Raw genomic sequence first — 14,569 nt, forward strand, 5'->3', positions numbered from 1 at the left:
TTTCACTTGCCTCTACCCATTTGGCTATCTTAGGTGTTGGGTGTTAGATTCTGGTGCTTTCTAGAATCTTGTGGTGGGGAGAATCCCCTTGGCAGGAAGGTAATTTTTCCTGAAGGAGGCCTCCTCCTTTTGGGGTACGGTCACTGAATGGCAGGTGTTTTTCAGGAATTGCCACAGGCATACAGACCTGAGTGGTAATTGTGGTCTGTGTTAGTCAAGGGGGCTCTCCTTTCACCCAGAGAAGTTCTAGATACAGCTGCCCTGCTCCTAGGTTTCTTGCTGTAAATTTAGTGAGCTGTAGTTGTAATCTGGGGACCCCGTGGTTTTGTCAGTTTACTTAGAGAAAACTGGTTGCCCTTTGAAGCAGTATCTGGGGGTTGATCTCAGGGATCCCAGGCTTCTGTAGGTTTGAGGTTGGAGCTCTGTGCCCCAGTACCCAAGTGGTAATCACTGGCAGGTGAGCACCGCTCTCAGGCATGCAGCAAGAGGCTAGAGTCTGGAGCCTGTGGATAGCCAGAAACTTTTCTGAGGCTAGGTGTCCTGAGGTAGGGCCAGATATTTTCCCCAACTTTGGGTTTTCTCCCAACAGGAAGATCCAGTCTGTACTGTTGGGGGAGGTGTAGAGTGTGTAGGCACTCGCTTGCGAGTGGTGGCTCCAAGCTGGTGACTGAACAGGGATCTGAGAACTTTTCCTGAGAACGTTCCTGTATGTGGTGGTGGTAGTGGGGGAGGGGTTCAGCTGAGTGCTCTAAGCTGGGACCTGCTGTTTCCCTCCCTGTGGGTTTTTTTCCTAACAGGGAAACCCAGCCTCTAGTGCCCTGGGGCACACAGTTCTGTCTGTGATGAAGTCAGGTGTGTGGGACTGGCTGCTGGAGCCCCACTCAGGACTGGCTGCTTTGCACCTGCAGGTCTGCAGGTCCTTTTCCAGGGATAGACTGATCTGAGGTCAGTCCTACTTGCTTCCTTCCCTGTGGTGTTTTCTCAAGATTGGGACAACCAGTCTCTGGTGCCCTGGAGCACACAGTTCAGCCTGGGAGGGTGATCAGGACACGTAGGTGTATTCTGCGAGCTGGGATATCTTCCGGGTTCTTGTTGAGTGACCTGAGAGTGGACTCGACTGATTCCCACACCGTGGAGTGTCCTCTAACGTGGGAAACATGATCGCTGTTGTTTTAGGGCTGAGAGTTCAGTCTTTACCAACATTGTACCAACATTGCTGTCCTGCTCCTCAGACAGTGTACTCCTGGCACCGCCATCTTGGATTCCCCCCTTCCTCATCCCTTTCAATCAATTTTGGTTGAAAGTCTGTTTTATTAGATATTAGAATAGCCACTCCTGCTTGATTCTTGGGTCCATTTGCTTGAAAACCTTATTCTTGCCGCAACATCCCAGGAACTTTCCCAGAGATTAGCTGGGTACTCTGAGGTTGTACCCAATTGTTTCCCTCATCACTGGTTTTCTTCTTATCTTGGAAACACAGTCAGTGTTGTTTGAGGCCCACAGATCCAACTATTGGTCACTGTGCAGTCTCTGCTACCCAGCTTATCAGACACAGTGTGCAATCAGCCCAGCCATCTGGGATCTATTTTTAATTTTTGCTGAATATGAGTATTTTGATTATATGCATGAATATGCACCTCTTGTGTGCCTAATCCTCACAGTAGTCCAAAGATGTCTTCAGAACTCATGAACTTATAGAAATTATAGTAGTTGGTTCCAGTTAAACACTGACAATTGAGCCCAATTTTTGCAAAAGCAGTAAGAACTCCTCACTGCTAAGCCATCTCTCCTGTCTTATGTTGCTTATTTATGATTAGCATTTACACTGCTAATATTTTCGTCTTCTATTTTTACCTGTTTAAACATGCATTCCCTTTTAGTAAGATATCATTGAAGTTACAGTTTAATCTGGAGCAGTGCAGATTTCTGGAAAATGAATATACAACAGGAGTAATTGTATAATTCCTTTAGAAGCTTCAGTAAAGATTTTGAGTTCTTTCAAACTTTTATGTTTGTTTGATTGACTTTTAGGGGAGGCTTTGTCTTACTATATAGGTCTAGCTGTCCTGGAAATCTTTCCATAGACCATGCTGACATCCAGCTCAATAAGATACACCTACCACTGACTCCTGAGTGATAGAATTAAAGGCATGACAGAATATATCCAGCTTGTCCATTATTTTTTGGCATTAGTAACTGTTCATAAATTTCTCTGATGTATAATTAGTACTGTTCATCTATTAATTTCTCTCTCTGTGTCTTTGTCTCTTTCTTTCTATTTCACTCTCTTCTTTCTCTTTGTGCACATTAATTGCCATGTCTATTCCAAAGCTATATCCTATTCAAAAAGTTCATATATGACACAGTTAAACCTCATTATTCAGTTTTCTTCTAAAGTGACTTAGTGATAACCTTAATACTTCTTTTTTAATAGAAAAGTTTTACTCTTTATTTTTAAGCTATAGACTATACATGATTTAGAAAGGAGAATATACGAAACAATGATCAAAGAATAATCATATGTTCTATGCCTTTTGTCTGGTCACTCAGAAATATGATGATAAAAGCTGTGATTGCTGTTGCTTGCCACCTCACATTATTTCTATCCATCTATTCAATGTATTCTTCTTTCCATTCCACAAATATATGAGCCCCCTCTTCACATACTGATATGCCACATCCCTCAAGCCTGGTCAAAACAAGATATTTAGCACCATGTTGTCTTTTGACTGACATCACCCATATGTTCAGTGTCCCCTGATAGCCACATCTCATTTGTTTCTAGATAAAATATCATGACTGTGTTTTTTTTCCTTCCACTTGTCTCATGATATGGTCCTCAGCCACTCATCCAAGTAACTGAAGATTATTCATAGATCGCTCAAGAACCCAACTAATGGCTACTTCATATTCATGTCTTACAAACTGATGAAACTCCTTTAACACAGGTTTTCAAAGCACACCTTTGGTTTTCCTTACAATCTAACCTTTAGGCTTTTTCTTCTCCCCTTCTTCACCAATGCACAGCACCCAACTGTCTAACATTGGTACTTCTGTGTCAGAAAATAAATGGAAGATGCAGTAGAATTATATGATTATATTGCCAATGAAGTATAAATTTATATTGTTGCCACTGTTTCTGTTGTACAAATGTATGGGATATTTTAGAATTCAGTGACCTTCAATGATGTGCATGTGAAATTCAGCCAAGAAGAGTGGGCTTTGCTGGAACCTTCCCAGAAGCAACTCTACAAAGATGTGATGCTAGAGACCTGCAGAAACCTTACTGCGAATTTTCTTTCACTTTTAAAATAAGGAGACAACTCTTACTTTGTTATTGATCCTCTTCTGTAATTCCAATTGAGAATGAGGAGGAATGAGGTGAATAACTCAGGCATGGTTCTAAGGGTCACAGAAGATAATGATTTAAGTTTTGCCTTAATAATTATATGATATTTCCAATATTGTATATTTTCTGGTACTATAATTTAGGCTACAATTTGGAAGACCATAATATTGAAGAACATTTTCAAAGTTCTACAAGTAACAGAAGGTAATTTTATGTGTATGCTGATACAGATATGCCTCTTAAGAAATTTTAATGTGTCCTGGAAGTTTGTATTTGTTTGTTTGTTTGGTGTTTTTTGTTTTTTTTTTTTTTTTTTTGAAACTTTTTTTTTTTGTGTGTGTGTGTAGCCTTGGCTGTCTTAGACTTGCTTGGTAGACCAGGCTGACTTCAAAATCACACAGATCTGCCTGCTTCTGCCTCCATGAGTGCTGGAATTAAAAGCATGTACTCCCACGCCTGGCTGTCTCCTGTACGTTTTAAAGAAAAGCAACAGTGTAAAAACAGCACTGCTTTAAGTGTACTGATGATCATTAAAATCTCACAGTTCCATGTACTTCAATGTCAGTTGGCTGCTTTTTATTTTCTGTTTTTGAAATAGTTTTTTTTTTTCTGTGTGGCTATGGCTTGACTTAGACTTGCTTGTTAGACCAGCCTGACCTCAACATCATACAGATCTGCCTGCTTCTGCCTCCACAAGTGCTGGAATTAAAGACATGTACCAGCACACCTGGCTGTGCCCTGGAAGTTTTAAAGGAAAGCAACAGTGTAAAAACAGCACTGCTTTAAGTGTACTGATGATCATTAAAATCTCACAATTCCATGTACTTCAATGTCAGGTATCTGATTTGTGTTTACAAGGCACTCCCTAAAATAGAAGAAAATAAAATAATGTTGTAACAGAAATTACCATTTGAATCATATGGATATTATAGCTACTGACCTAAACTGCCAATCTGTTTAGTATCATTCTATCTACTCAGATATTGTAAGAGGTATACACATTGAATTGGTGATCAGTATGTGTCCAAAACCTTCTAATAAGCAAAAATTTCATAGTACAACCAGTGTTACTCATTTTCATGCAGTAACATTGTAAAGTTTAGTGAAAGGAGCAGCTTATGAGAATCGAGAATATTGTTGTGGAAAAACCTTAATCCCTATATGACATGTCTATGATGAACAAAAAACAAACTGTCTTAATTCAATGTGGGAATCTTTTATTATTCTTGTAAATTAAACTGGTATATCATATGTCAAAATGTTTTTAAGACACATGAGCATAGGGATATTGAAAGAAGCATTGTCCCTTTCTCCAAGAACAAATGATTTTGTAGTAGTCCCCACTTTGAGTAAATTTTCTGAATGTGATAACTGGTTACTGTTAAATGGTTTTGCAACTTCACTGAGAATTCATCAACAAACTCATGCTGCTGAAAATACCTATGAATATTAGGAATTTGGAAATTCTTCTGCTGGTCCTGGTCATTTACTTTGTAAATGAAGTATCATTCATACAGTACAAAAATTTGTGACTGGGATTGCTGTGGTAAAACTCTGAATTCTTACAATACTCTTCATATATACGAGAAAACCTCTTATAGAAAAATCATGCTATAAAAGTGAACCACATAACAAATGCTCTTACCATCACAAGAATCTTCAAAATTACCCATAATGAAGGGGAATACCATGAATGTAAATAAAGTGATAAAACTTCAAAATTTGATTCTTCTTTACCATTAGCCGAAATTATAAAATTAATTCACATAGATAAATATATTTATTAGTGTAATGAAATTACTGTGGTAAATCTTTCACATGTGCCAATTTTCTTTGCAGGCACAAACGCAGTCATACTGGAGAGAAACCCTTTAAATGCACTTTCTGTGGTAAAGCCTTCCCCTATATCACTGTTCTCATACGGCATAAAAGAACACACACAGGAGATAAGTCTTACAAATGTAATCAATGTGGTAAAGTCTTTGCAAAAAACAGTACTCTCATATGGAATAAAAGAACACACACTGGAGAGAAACCTTATGAATGTCACCAGTGTGGTAAAGCCTTTGCAGAAAACAGTAATCTCTTAAGCCATAAAAGAACACATACTGGGGGTAGGGGCCAAGATGGCGGTGCCGGGAGAACACCATGTCTGAGAAGCGGGACAACACACTCCATGCAGCAACCAGGAGACTGAACTCTGGGCCCTAAAACAAAGCTATCGTGTTTCCCAGGTGAGGAGAGGCTCCCATGGCATGGGAATCGGTTGGGTCCACTCTCAGCTGCCCAGCCAGAACCCGGAAGAGAACCCAGCTAATGCGGGCTTTGGGTCTCCAGGCTGGTGCTGCAAGCCTACGTGTCCTGATCACTTTTTCAGGCTGATGGGTGGGCACAAGGGTGCCTGAGACTGAGAGTCCCAGTCGCAAAAAAACCCCACGGGGAAGGAAAGTTGCCAGACTAGTCACGGGTCACCCAGTCTTTCCCTGGAAGGTCTCTCCGACCACGGGTACCTGCCGCCATCACAACTGAGCTCCCGCTGCGCACGGAGAGAAGATACGTGCCCAGCTCAAAATCCCTACTCTCTCTTGGGAGGAGGCAAAAGGCAGCCAGCAGAATCTGCCACAGACCACATTGTCTGTACCCCAACCAGAGATCGTGGCTGAGAAAACCCAATCATTTTGGGCACTCCCCCAAACGCCACCATAACCCTGCCATGCAGAGCACAAGGATAAAGAGGCACACAGCGACTTCACAGTGCTGGAACTCCAGTGCTGCCGGCTGCTTCTAGCAAACAAACTTCAGTTCAGAATCTGGAACTGTGGTCATTCTACACGTCCTGAGATTCTCCTGGGTCCAGCACAATAAGGTCTAGCAGCAAGTTCTATCATTGGCGCCCCCCGACCCCTGGCAGAGAAACGCTGGCTCAGGGCTCAGGATCCAACTGAGAAGCCCGAACCCCTGCTGGCACTCCCCTGAGAGCACCTCCACAAGCTTGCCATAGCAGAGGGGAAGGACAGAGAGGCAGCATGCCAAGGACACAGCACCCTCTCTCCAGCTCACCCAGTGGCCCCTAGCAGAGAAACCCAAGCTCTGGATCTGAGGACACTCAACCCTACCTGGTACTCTCTCGGGATCAGCAAACATAGATTCCACCTCCAGGCTGCATCTGGCAGAGAGATCTGGGCCCGGGATCTGGGATTGAGTACACTCAACCTAACTCTTTCCCACGCCACCCAGGGACCAGTCAACATAACCCCTCCTGGCAGAGGGAAAGGACAAAGAGGCAGCACACAGGAAAGGTGGACATCGAGTCCTGCGGCCACAGTGTCACAAAGCTGACTGTTAGCCTACTCATGCACTTCCGCAGCAGGACCAAAACAGAGAGTAGTGAGCAAGGGGAACCCCTGTGCATTCCAACTGGTCCTGCGAGAGAGTGAATGAGCCTTCAAGGGAGAGATTGCCCCAGACCCAGGGCCTCTCCAAAGAAGCAACCAGACGAGATCCCTGCCACCCACACCCCTACTGTGGGCACCATAGTGATTCTTGTGATAGCGACCCCAACATTGAAGCCTCTGCCTTGTGGGACCACCAGTGTAATCCAGGCAAACAATCCCTGGATCTCAGTCAGAACTGCGTAATAGTGGCTTGCAGGCCACTGCAATAGTCAGAGAATCTGCACATGCACACTGCGCCCACTAAAAGCGCACGCGAATAGCACCAGCCTCACATTCCTTACTTAGGCAAAACTGAAACCACAGCGCACACTCCCAAACCAGTGAACCTCTCTCATCTTCCTGAAAAAACAGTCCAGAAAACAGAAAGAGAGGATCATAGCCCAAACTACAATCTCGAGGAACAAACAATGAGGATTATAAATAACCAGATGGCTAGAGGCAGACGTAAGAACACTCCCCAAAAAAGTCAGGACATAATGACCTCACCAGCAACCCCACAAAACAATGGACACTTAAATTCACTAGATATACAAGAAAACAACCTCAAAACTCTGTTTCTCCAGCTATTAGAGGCCCATAAAGATGAAATGAACAAAGCCCTCAGAGAAATAGCCGAAGAAATCAAGACTAACCAAGAGGAAACAAATCGTACTCTCAGAGAAATGACCATGAAAATTGAGGCAAACAGAGAAGAAATGCACAAAGCTCTCAAAGAAATGTCCACACAAATGAAGACAAATAAAGAAGAAATAAACAAAGCTCTCATAGAAATACAGGCAATTATACCCAAAGAAGTAGAGGCACAATTAGTGATACATAGAGAGGAAACGGACAAAAAAAAATAGAAGCTATCATTGAAAAGCAGGACTCCACATTCAAACAGATGAAGGAAATGGTGCAAGACATGAAAACAGAATTAGAATCAATAAAGAAAACACAAATAGAGAAAAACCAGGAGCTGGAGAACATAGAGAAAAGATCAGGAACTACAAAGGTAAGCATCACCAACAGAATGCAAGAGATGGAAGAAAGAATCTCAGAAACCGAAGATATACTTGGGGAAATTGACACGTCTCTCAAAGGAAAAATAAAATCAAAAGTTCCAAACACAAAACATTCAAGAAATCAAGGACACCATGAAAAGACAAAACCTAAGAATAATAGGAGTATAAGAAAAAGAAGACATCAGGCTCAAAGGTCCGGAAAATATTTTCAAGAAAATTATAGAAGAAAACTTTCCCAACTTAAAGAAGGAGATGGCCATAAACATACAAGAAGCCTACAGAACACCAAGTAGACTAGACCAGAAAAGAAATTCTTCACTTCACATCATAGTCAAAACACTGAACCTACAAAACAAAGAAAAAATTCTAAAAGCAGCAAGGGAAAAAGGCCAAATAACATATGAAGATAGACCTATCAGAATCACACCAGATTTCTCAACAGAAACTATGAAAGCCAGAAGGGCCTGGACAGAAATCATACAGTCCTTAAGGGACTTAAGGGACCACAGATTCCAACCCAGACTACTCTACCCAGCAAAACTTTCAATCAACATAGATGGAGAATTCAAGATATTCCAAGACAAAACCAAATTTAAGCAATATCTACATAGTAACCCAGCTCTACAGAAGTTACTAGAAGGGAAACTCCAAACCAAAGAAAACAACTACATTGAAGGAAACAGAAGAAATAGATAACTACACAACAAAAAAACCAAAAGACAAGCAATGAAACTCAGTGACACCACCAACACCACATCTAAAGTAACAATTGTTGGTCACTAGTTTCTATGAACATCAACGGACTCAACTCCCCAATTAAAAGACACAGACTAACAGAATGGTTGCGGAAAAAGGATCCATCATTCTGTTGCATCCAAGAAACACACCTATGCAACAAAGATAAACACGACCTCAGAGTAAAGGGCTGAAAAATGTCTTTCAAGCAAATGGTTCCAGAAAACAGGCAGGAGTAGCCATCCTAATATCTAATAAAATAGACTTTCAACCCAAGTTAATCAAAAAAGATAAGGAGGGCCACTATGTTCACATCAAAGGAAAAATCCACCAAGAGGACATCACAATCTTGAATATCTATGCCCCAAATACAAGAGCACCTACATTCGTAAATGAAACAATATTAAAGCTTAAATCACACATTGATCCTAAAACCCTAATAGAGGGAGACTTCAACACTCCACTCTCACCAAGGGACAGATCAACTAGACAGAAAACAAATAGGGAAATAAAAACACTTACAGAGACCCTAAATCAAATGGACCTAATAGATGTCTACAGATCTTTTCATCCAAACTCAAAAGAGTATACCTTCTTTTCAGCACCGCATGGAACCTTCTCCAAAATAGACCATATAGTTGGTCATAAAGCAAGCCTCAACAGATAAAAAAAGATTGAAATAATCCCTTGTATTCTATCTGACCACCATGGACTTAAGCTGGACCTCAACAACAACAGAAATAACAAACAGCCGACACGCACATAGAAACTGAACAATTTGTTACTCAATGACAGCCTTGTTAAGGAAGAAATAAAGAAAGAAATTGAAGACTTCCTAGAATTCAATGAAAATGAAGGCACAACATACCCAAATTTATGGGACACATTGAAAGGAGTGCTCAGGGGAAAATTTATAGCACTAAGTGCCTGCAAGAAGAAATTCGTAACATTACATACAAACAACTTAATGGCCCAACTGAAAACCCTAGAAAAAAAAAAGAAGCAGATATACCCAAGAGGAGCAGAAGGCTGCTAATAATCAAACTCAGGGCTGAAATCAATCAATTAGAAACAAATAAAACTATTCAAAGAATCAATGAAACAAAAAGCTGGTTCTTTGAGAAAATCAACAAGATAGACAAACCCTTAGCCAAACTAACTAAAAAGCAGAGAGAATCTATCCAAATCAACAAAATCAGAGATGAAAAGGGTGACATAACTACAGACACAGAGGAAATTCAAACAATCATTAGGTAATGCCACAAAATTTGAAAATCTAAATGAAATGAACAGTTTTCTTGATAGATTCCATCTTCCAACATTAAGTCAAGATCAGGTAGAAAGACTGAACCGTCCTATATCCCCCAAGGAAATTGAAGCAGTCATTCACAGTCTCCCCTCCAAAAAAAGCCCTGGGCCAGATGGTTTCAGCGCGGAATTCTACCAGACCTTCAAAGAAGTGCTCACACCAATTCTCCTCAAACTATTTCACAAAATAGAAACAGAAGGTACATTACCAAACTCATTCTATGAAGCAACAGTCACCCTGATACCTAAAACATACAAAGACCCAACAAAAAAGGAGAACTTCAGACCTATCTCTCTTATGAACATTGACGCAAAAATACTCAATAAAATACTTGCAAACCGAATCCAAGAACACATCAAAGATATCATCCACCACGACCAAGTAGGCTTTATCCCAGGCATGCAAGGGTGGTTCAACATACGGAAATCCATCAATGTAATCCACCACATAAACAAACTGAAGGAGAAAAACCACATGATCATCTCCTTAGATGCTGAAAAAGCATTTGACAAAGTCCAATACCCATTCATGTTTAAAGTCTTGGAGAGATCAGGAATACAAGGCACATATCTAAACATAGTAAAGGCAATATACAGCAAGCCTATAGCCAACATCAAACTCAATGGAGAGAAACTTAAATTAATCCCACTGAAATCAGGGACAAGACAAGGCTGCCCACTGTCTCCATATCTCTTCAACATAGTACTTGAAGTCCTAGCCAGAGCAATAAGACAACTAAAGGAGATCAAGGGGATACAGATCGGAAAGGAAGAGGTCAAAGTGTCACTATTTGCAGATGATATGATAGTATATATGAGCGACCCCAAAAATTCAACCAGAGAACTCCTCCAGCTGATAAACACCTTCAGCAAAGTGGCAGGATACAAAATCAACTCAAAAAATCAGAAGCCCTTCTGTATACCAAAGAGAAAAGGGCCGAGAAAGAAATTAGGGAAACAACACCCTTCACAATAGCCACTAATAACATAAAGTACCTTGGGGTTACACTAACCAAGCAAGTAAAAGACCTGTTTGAGAAAAACTTCAAGTCTCTGAAGAAAGAAATTGAAGAAGATCTCAGAAGATGGAAAGATCTCCCGTGTTCGTGGATTGGTAGGATTAACATTGTGAAAATGGCCATCCTGCCAAAAGCAATCACAGATTCAATGCAATTCCCATCAAAATACCAACTCAATTCTTTACAGACCTTGAAAAAAAGATTCTCAGCTTCATATGGAGAAACAAAAAACCAGAATCTCCAAAACAATCCTGTACAACAACAGATCATCTGGAGGTATCTCTATCCCTGATCTCAACTTGTACTACAGAGCAATAGTAATAAAAACTGCATGGTATGGGTAAAAAAAACAGAAAGGAGGATAAATCGAGCCGCATAGAAGACCCAGAAATAAACCCACACACCTATGAATACTCAATTTTTGACAAAGAAGCCAAAACCATTCAATGGAAAAAAGACAGCATCTTCAACAAATGGTGTTGTTCCAACTGGATGTCCACATGCAGAAAACTGAAAATAGATCTATATTTATCTAAAATATATGCACAAAACTAAAGTCCAAGTGGATCAAAGACCTCAACATAAAACCAGATACTCTAAATCTGTTAGAAGAAAAAGTGGGGAACAGCCTAGAACTCATTGGCACAGGAGACAACTTCCTGAACAGAACACCAACAGCACAGGCTCTAAGAGCAACAATCAATAAATGGGACCTCATGAAACTGAAAAGCTTCTGTAAAGCAAAAGACACTGTCATCAAAACAAATAGACATCCTACAGATTGGGAAAGAATCTTCACCAACCCTTTATATGACAGAGGGCTAATATCCAGTATATATAAAGAACTAAAGAAGCAGAAAAGCAACAAACCAAGTAGTCCAATTAAAAAATGGGGAACAGAGCTAAACAGAGAATTCTCGACAGAGGAATATCGAATGGCAGAGAAACACTTAAAGAAATGCTCATCCTCATTAGCCATCAGGGAAATGCAAATCAAAACGACCCTGAGATATCACCTCACACCCATCAGAATGGCCAAGATGAAAAACTCAAGAGACAACACATGCTGGAGAGGTTGTGGAGAAAGGGGAACCCTCCTCCACTGCTGGTGGGAATGTAAACTGATACAACCACTCTGGAAACTGATACAACCACTCTGGCGCCTTCTAAGACAATTAGGAATAGTGCTTCCTCAAGACCCAGCTATACCACTGCTAGGTATATACCCAAAGTTTGCTCAAGTACACAAAAGGGATATTTGCTCAACCACGTTTATAGCAGTATTATTTGTAATAGCCAGAACCTGGAAACAACCCAGATGTCCATCAACGGAGGAGTGGGTACAGAAATTGTGGTAATTTTACACAATGGAATACTACTCAGCAATCAAAAAGGAGGAAATCATGAAATTTGCTGGCAAATGGTGGGATCTAGAAAAGATCATCCTGAGTGAAATATCCCAGAAGGAGAAAGACAAACACGGTATATACTCACTTATATAGACCTATAAGATATGATAAACATAATGAAATATGTACACCTAAAAAAGATAATCAAGAGAGTGGACATGGGGTAAGATGATCAATCCTCGTTTAGAAAAACAGATGGGATGTGCGTTGAACGTATGACAGGAGTCTACTAAGTGCATTTGAAAGACTAACTAGCAGTGTTTTCAAAGCAAAGACTCATGACCAAACCTTTGGCAGAGTACAGGGAATCATAAGAAAGAAGGGGAGTTAGTCTGATGAGGAAAGGATAGGAGCTCCACAAGGACCAAATATATCTGGGCACAGAGTCTTTTTCTGAGACTGACATGCATCCAAGGACCATGAATGAATGTAACCTAGAACCTCTGCTCAGATGTAGCCTGTGGTAGCTCAGTAACCAATTTGTTTCCCATAGTGAGGGGAACAAGGAATATTTCTAACAGGAACTCAATGACTGGCTCTTTGGCCTCCCCACCCCCCAAGGGAGGAGCAGTCCTGTTAGGCCACAGAGGAGAGCTTTGCAGCCAGTCCTGAAGATACCTGCTAAAACAGGATCAGATGAATGGGGAGGAGGTCCCCCCTAGTAGTGGACTTGGCAAGGGACACGGTGGAGATGAGGGAGGGAGGGAGGGACTGGGAGGGAATGAGGGATTGGGACACGGCTAGGATACAGAGTTAATAAAATGTAACTGATGAGAAAAAAATAAAATTCAAAAAAAAAAAGAGAGAGTACTGTTTTCTGCAAAGGCTTTCCCGCACTCATTACATTCATAAGGTTTCTCTCCAGTATGTGTTCTTTTATGGCTTAAGAGATTACTGTTTTCTGCAAAGACTTTACCTCACTGGTGACATTCATAAGGTTCTCTCCAGTGTGTGTTCTTTTATGTCATATGAGAGTAATGTTTTTTGCAAAGGCTTTACAACACTGGTTACATTCATAAGGTTTCTCTCCAGTATGTGTTGAATGTCCTCAGATCCAGAGCTTGGGTTTCTCTGCTAGGGGCCTCTGGGTGAGCTGGAGAGAGGGTGCTGTGTCCTTGGCAGGCTGCCTCTCTGTCCTTCCCCTCTGACCTTCCCCTCAGCTAGGGCAAGCTTATGGAGGTGCTCTCAGGGGAGTGCCAGCAGGGGTTGGGGCTTCTCAGTTGGATCCTGAGCTGGCGTTTCTCTGCCGGGGGTGGGGGGCGCCAGTGATAGAACTTGCTGCTAGACCTTATTGCGCTGGACCCAGGAGAATCTCAGGATGCGTAGAATGACCACAGTCCCAGATCCTGAGCTGAAGTTTGTTTGCTAGGAGTGGCCAGCAGCACTGGAGTTCCAGCACTGTGAAGCCGCTGTGTGCCTCTTTATCCTTCTGCTCCACTGAGGCAGGGTTATGGCGGCGTTTGGGGGAGTCCCCGTAAGGATTGGGTTTTCTCAGCCCCGATCTCGGGTTGGGGTACAGACAATGTGGTCTGTGGCAGAATCTGCTGGACGCCTCTTGCCTCCTCCCAAGATGGAGTAGGGATTTTGAGCTGGGCGCGCAGCTGCAATCTGTGTGCAGCGGGAGCTCAATTGTGATGGCGGCAGGTACCCATGGTCGGAGAGACCTTCCACGGAAAGACTGGGTGACCCGTGACCAGTCTTGCAAGTTTCCTTCCCCATAGGGTGTCTTTTGTGACTGGGACTCTCAGCCTCAGGCACCCTTGTGCCCACCAATCAGCCTGAAAAAGTGATCGGGACAAGCAGGCTTGTGGCACCAGTCCAGAGACCCAAAGCCTGCATTAGCTGTGTTCTCTTCCAGGTTCTGGCTGGGCAGCCGAGAGTGGACCCGACTGATTCCCACGCCGTGGGAGCCTCCCCTCACCTGGGAAACACGATCGATTTTTGTTGTTTTAGGGCCTAGAGTTCAGTCTCCTGGTCGCTGCATGGAGTGTGTTGTCCCGCTTCTCAGACACGGTGTTCTCCCGGTGCCGCCATCTTGTCCCCTCCAACAGTACTCTCTTAAGCCATAAAAGAACACACACTGGAGAGAAACCTTATGAATGCAACGAGTGTGGTAACGCCTTTGCCGAAATCAGTACTCTCTTAAGCCATAAAAGAACACACACTGGAGAGAAGCCTTATGAATGTAACGAGTGTGGTAAAGCCTTTGCAGAAAACAGTACTCTCTTAAGCCATAAAAGAATACACACTGGAGAGAAACCTTATGAATGTAATGAGTGTGGTAAAGCCT

The 14,569-nt window shown here is 42.0% G+C and overlaps 2 pseudogenes; one reads left to right on the top strand and one right to left on the bottom strand.

Moving 5' to 3' along the window:
- Nucleotides 1–2,505: 2,505 nt before the first annotated feature.
- LOC129681283 (single-stranded DNA-binding protein, mitochondrial-like) lies at nt 2,506–5,022 on the bottom strand (annotated as a pseudogene).
- An 8,779-nt stretch (nt 5,023–13,801) lies between these two features.
- LOC129681284 (zinc finger protein 514-like) overlaps nt 13,802–14,569 on the top strand; it is an 870-nt pseudogene continuing 102 nt past the window's right edge.

Source organism: Psammomys obesus, unplaced genomic scaffold, assembly GCF_907164565.1.
Source record: "Psammomys obesus unplaced genomic scaffold, mPsaObe1.curated_primary_1811, whole genome shotgun sequence".
Classification (NCBI taxonomy): Eukaryota; Metazoa; Chordata; class Mammalia; order Rodentia; family Muridae; genus Psammomys; species Psammomys obesus.